This window comes from Saccopteryx leptura, chromosome 9 (assembly GCF_036850995.1).
Source record: "Saccopteryx leptura isolate mSacLep1 chromosome 9, mSacLep1_pri_phased_curated, whole genome shotgun sequence".
Classification (NCBI taxonomy): domain Eukaryota; kingdom Metazoa; phylum Chordata; class Mammalia; order Chiroptera; family Emballonuridae; genus Saccopteryx; species Saccopteryx leptura.
In genome coordinates, this window is record NC_089511.1 from 89,688,856 (window position 1) to 89,694,580 (window position 5,725).

The following is a 5,725-nucleotide window of genomic DNA, read 5'->3' on the forward strand; positions in this document are numbered from 1 at the left end:
ATCCCCAGTGCCCTGGCCATCTTTGCTTCAATGGAGCCTTGGCTGCGGGAGGGGAAGAGAGAGACAGAGAGGAAGGAGGGGGGTGGAGAAGCAAATGGGCGCTTCTCCTATGTGCCCTGGCCGGGAATCGAACCCAGGTTCCCCACATGCCAGGCCGACGCTCTACCACTGAGCCAACCGGCCAGGGCCTCAATATCCTTTTTAATACTTGCTATTTCTTTATTTAGGTGTTCATAATGACCATCCATTGTTGTTCTGAGATCCCTAAGCATTTTTACAATCATTATTTTGAACTCCACATCCGGAAGTTTGGTTATTTCCATATCACTCAGTTGATTTTCTGGAGGTTTCTCTTGTGGTTTCATTGGATTGCACTTCTCTGTCTTCTCATTATGTCTGTGTGTTTGGCTGTTTTGTTTGTAGAGCTGATTGAATTTAGGCTTAGTGTTGTCTGCCTCCAGTTTTAATTGTGTTATTTCTAGGTCTTCTTGGGTTGGCATCAGCTATTATTGTAATCCACTTTAGGATTTGGGCCACTTTGAAGTCTTGACTTGTTTGTTTTCTTAACAGGTGATAGTCTTGTTTACTGATCTCAGCAGGGGGCTTCCTTGAAACTGTATCCAGGAATGTGGTGGGTGTAACCTGAAACTCTGAAGGCCTCTTCTACCAGTTATACTTTCTGGGGGCAGGGTGTTTTCTCAGCTTCAGTAGGGGGAGGTGTATCTCAGATCTCCATGGGGACTTGAGTTACTGTCCCTCCTCCCCTGTTCTTATTTTCAGCTGTGTCCTGTTGCACTGATTGGAGCTGGAGTGATATCTAGAGATCTGTGACCCAAATGCACTTAAGTCTTTTGTTTTGTGGAAGGATCAGCCCCTCCTTCAATTATGGCTGCCTCCAGCACTGGAGGAGTCAGCTTCTCAGGTTGTTCCCTGCATTCCTCTTCTCCTCACCGTCTGTCTGTCTCTCTCCCCCCCCTTTTTTTTTTGGAAGACAAGATATCACTTTCAACACACCTCATTCCCTGGTCGCCAGGCAAGTGGCTGTGAGCAGTATTTTCTGCTCTTTTTTTTGGAGTGAGAGCCCCTCTGGGCTCTCAGTTTCACCCCTCCCCCCCCAATTCTGTAAGCAGGGGAGATTCAGGTGCTCCCTACCAGGTTTGTTGTGGCTTCTTCTTTGCTCCTTGGTTTTTGAGAGCTGTTCTTGTAGTCCAGATTTGGTTTTTCATGCTGATTGTTCATAAATTAGCTTGTAATCCAGTTTGGTGGTGTGAGCTGAGAGTCTGTGTGTCTGCCTACTCCATTTCCATCTTGCCCCTTGTACAGTATTATTCTATTTTTGAAGTTATAAGAACTCAGGGACATAAGCCCTTGAAGCTCTACTAGAAGAGAAATGTCTGTCATACAGAAACTGAATGGGAAAGATGTACTTAAAAGGAGCAGTGGTGAGCATTGAACCCACTTTAATTTAGAGTAGGCGCAGCTTAGATGCGAAAAGAAAGTTTATTTAATGAGGTGCATGGCTGGCATACTCTGAGGTAGTTCAACAAACCCTGTGTCCTGGTACTAATTCCCTCATGGGAGTCCCTTTTGTATGGACTTGACCTTGAAACTTTCTTGCAATGAATAGAAAACAGCAAATGAAATGGAATGTCATTTCCAAGATTAGGTTACAAAAATATTGTGGTTATGGTTTGATCACCTTCTAGTGCTTTCTATCTTACAAGCCTCTCCTCTGAGGAAAGCCATGTTATGAGCTGCCCCAATGGAGAGACCCACATGCTGACAGCCAGTGAAGAACAAATCCTGCCAACAACCACATGAGTAAATCCTTCCCTGTTGAGTGTTGAGATGACCACAGCCAAGGCCAACACCTTGGGTGCACCCTTGTAAGACACCTTGACTCAGGAGCAGAAAAGCTATACCTGAATTCCAGGGTCACACATATGGTGTGATAATAAGTGTTTGCTGTTTCAAGTCACTAAGTTTGGGGGTAATTTGTTACACAGCAGTCAATAACTAATACAAGTTTTAAGCATCATATATCTAGTCCCAGTAACATAAAAATTCTTTCAGATTTACCTAGTCCAGAGATAATCCTGTTAGACTATGTGCTGTGTGTGTTTGTTTCAGGGAGAGACTGTGAAACCACTGATTAGAGCAGCTGGCTTCCCACCACAGTCAGAGCAACTCTACCTTCATTTTCTGCTTAGAGACAGACCCTTTGTGTATTTGTGTGTGAATGGGAGAAATAGCATGTCACTGGGCCAACAGTGACAAAGATAGTGATTACAATAATTAAGTGTTCTTTCATTGAGCAACTGAAAGAGAATTAATATTTTTTTAAAAAAACAAGAAACAAACAAAAAACTCCTTTTATTATAAAATAATATTTATTCTAGACAATTAAATAAAATAAAAATAGCTTTTGGTCATACCACAACTCTAACATTAAAAAAAATCTTTAATTTTTTTATACAGCCTTTTATTTTTATATAGTTGTTGCCAAAATAATTATAATATTTTTTCTTGCATATTTCAGTTATTGTTCCTGTATCATTAGAATCTTTGATTCCTTTATAAATTTTTTTTGTTGGTCTAATAGTATTTCAATGTATATATGCCCATTTGGGGCTTAAAGGTCCTTTCTGTGTGGTTGTAGGAGAGTTTGGCTTCTGCTTATGACTATAACACCACAGAATATATACCTTTGAGCCTAGAGCCTTTGGTGTGAGATTGTTTCTTAAATTTCCACAAGTGAAAATAATGAGTTGAAACATACATCTGTGCTGAGACACAACTTATTTTTGCCAATGGGTCGAGCCCATTTGCACTTCCATCCAAAGAGCAGTGAGGACCCCATTCATGGCACACTGCCCATCCTTTGAGTGTCCCTCCAGAGGAGAGAGATCACTGGGTTTTCACATTTTGTATCACTGATAGCTGGAGGCTAACCCCTTATGCCATATTCATTTGCACATTTTGCAATGAAGCAATTATCTGTCTCTTCTGTGGCCTATGGGTACATTGTTCTCAGCCTTCAGCCCAATTTAATTCTGCTCAGACTTTCATCTCCCACAGCAGGCATCATTCACCACACACTCAGTCTTAGTCAGTTTTCTGTGTGTTCTGGTGAGATGCCTAGATTAAGATCATTCTCACTAAATGAGATTTCCCTGAAAGGAGACAGGGCTGTGTTTTGCTCCCTGCGCACCTGCAGTGCCAATGCAGTGCCCACGCTTCTGTGCTCATTGTTGTGGGAATGTGTCTCTGCCCCCATGGTACTGATGAGACTTCCTTTGAGATGCTATTTTCATCTTGGCATCCTGACTTCAGGCTCTGGTTTTTGAGTTGGGGCCACTGCTAACTTCAGCAGTCACCCCAACCCTCTTCCATTTCCTAACAAAGCCAGTGTTTACAGACAGCCCACCACTGCTGCCACCACCACCACTTGGGAAGTCTTTCTGTCCTGAAGAGTTTAGTAACCGAGAGGGTCTCATGTATCAGTCAGTTAAAGGCTACATTTAGCCCTTGCCTTCAGGCATTCACGGAGAAGTTTTCTTGGGCAAACTTAATTATTGCATCAGAAGAAAAAACATGCTCTCATGTTAGTCTTGGGGAGGGAGCAGAAGTCGGCAAGGCTTCCTGTAATTTTCATTACCAGTAATGAGATTTTCCACAATCCTGAATTCAGCAGGTTATTTTTGTCATTTTACATCCTTGTATAAATGGCAGCAGAATCTATGAAGGGCAGGCTTGATAGCAGCATTCATACACTCAAGGAATTGTCAGGAATTTCGAAAGGTCATCTAATCCATGCCTCAACCCTCTGGCAGCAGAGCCATGGCTAAATCCTCTGACCACTAAAAACCTCACTGGTTTCCAGATAAGTCATTTCCATAATCTACCTTTCTAGACCCTTCTATGGTCTAGAAACTCTCCCTGTCAGAATGACCTCCCTAGGTCTAAGAGTCCCTCTTTGGAACAGTAGCTATGATGGAAGGCCACCTTTTTTCCTGCCACAGGGCCCTCAGCATGGGCAGGACCCTGAAATCACCCAGGAAGCCTTAGGTCCTGATGGCATGTCACACATATATTAATTGAATCACACACAGGGGTAGGGAAGCCAGAAGTCTGTGTTTTTTAAATGGTGCTCATGTGAAACCAGATTCCAGACCCATGGTTCTGTCTCTGTGATTTATCAAGTGCCTCACCTGGAAAGGACATTAAAGGAAAGGAATTGATGAGTTCTTGTTTCCCACCCTGTCTGAATTTTAGGATCTCCTAGAAAGATATAACAGGTTGTCCATGTCCAGCACCACCCCCATGGGTTCTGGCTGAACTGGTCTGGGCCCTGGCTACCCTTTGAAAGCTCCCAGCTCTCTTCTGGAGGCTGAAGGTCAATATTTAGGACAGAAGACAGCCAGTTGGCCCTTTATGGATCTTTTTTGTCACCAGACCTTCAGAGGAACTAGAAAGGGCTCCAAAAATATTTGCATATAGAAGCACCCATTTTGCAAGGGGTCTTAAAGCCAGTCTAGAGACCACCTAGTGGGCCATGGTACTTAATTAACTTTCACTAGCCCATTTATAAAACAGAGAGCCAATGCCTAGAGTAGCCCAGTGACAGAATGGGACTCGATGGCAGTGGCATATTAGGGATCTTGCATTCTGCTGTCAGTCAGTGGCTCCTCTGCAATCCAGCTTCTGCTCTGTGTGTCACACAGAAACATGAAACCTCATTGCCTGATATGGTAGCCTGAGACAGGATCCCCAAATGCAAACACAAGTGCCTGAGAAGGTGAGGCGGGGGAGAGTCTTACGCACACAGAGGAGGAGGTGACGCAAAGATGGAGTAGAGGGAGGTTTGATCAGGTTGGTCTTGAGGACTGGCATGATGTAGCACAGCTGAGGACTGTTGACAGCCATCAGAGCTGGGAGAAGTAGGGACAAATTTGCCCTTCAATCCCCGGAAGAAGCAAGGCCCAGAGACACTTCGATTCCAGACTCCCAGCTTCCAGACTGTGAGCAAATAATTGTCTACTGGTTCAAACCACCAAGTTTGTGGGAATTTGTTGTGCCAACAGTACACCTGAATAATAAAACTTTAGAATTATAATATAGAATTTGGAATATGTGTCTATGTGACTACTTCTAACTCACATTTTCCTGGGGTACCAGCCCCAAAAGATAAAGTTCAAGGGGGTTCATGAGGTTTACAGTTTCACACAGCAGCCCCAAAGTTGAATTCTAGCCCTCCTGTTGTTTCCTAGGTCTCTCAGGGAGCACACAGACGACCTGAGGTCCGCACGTGCAGAAGGTGTGTGGCATTGGCAGTGTTGTTGAAGGGATGGGAGTTGCCCCCTGTTCTTCCTTATAGCTGAGTCCAGGCCCAGGGGCATCTGGCCAAGCATAGCTAGGAGCAGCAGGGCTTACTAGGGTCTCCCTCTGCTTCCTACAGTTCCCCTTGCTGTTATCTTAAGCTCACAAAATCCCTTGCACGGACCAAACATGCATGTTGGACACGCCCATTAGAAGCCATTGGAAACATCCTTCAGAACTCAGTTCAAACATCCTTTTCTTTGTAACCTTCCCTGACCTCCCAGACAAGGTCACTGGGTTAGGCTGGTCAGGGTCTCAGCAGGAATCAGGTGATGCAATTACATTGGGTAATTTGATGAGGGTTCAGTGAAGAGACTGCCTGTAAGGTGTGGGCTCAGGTAAAGGG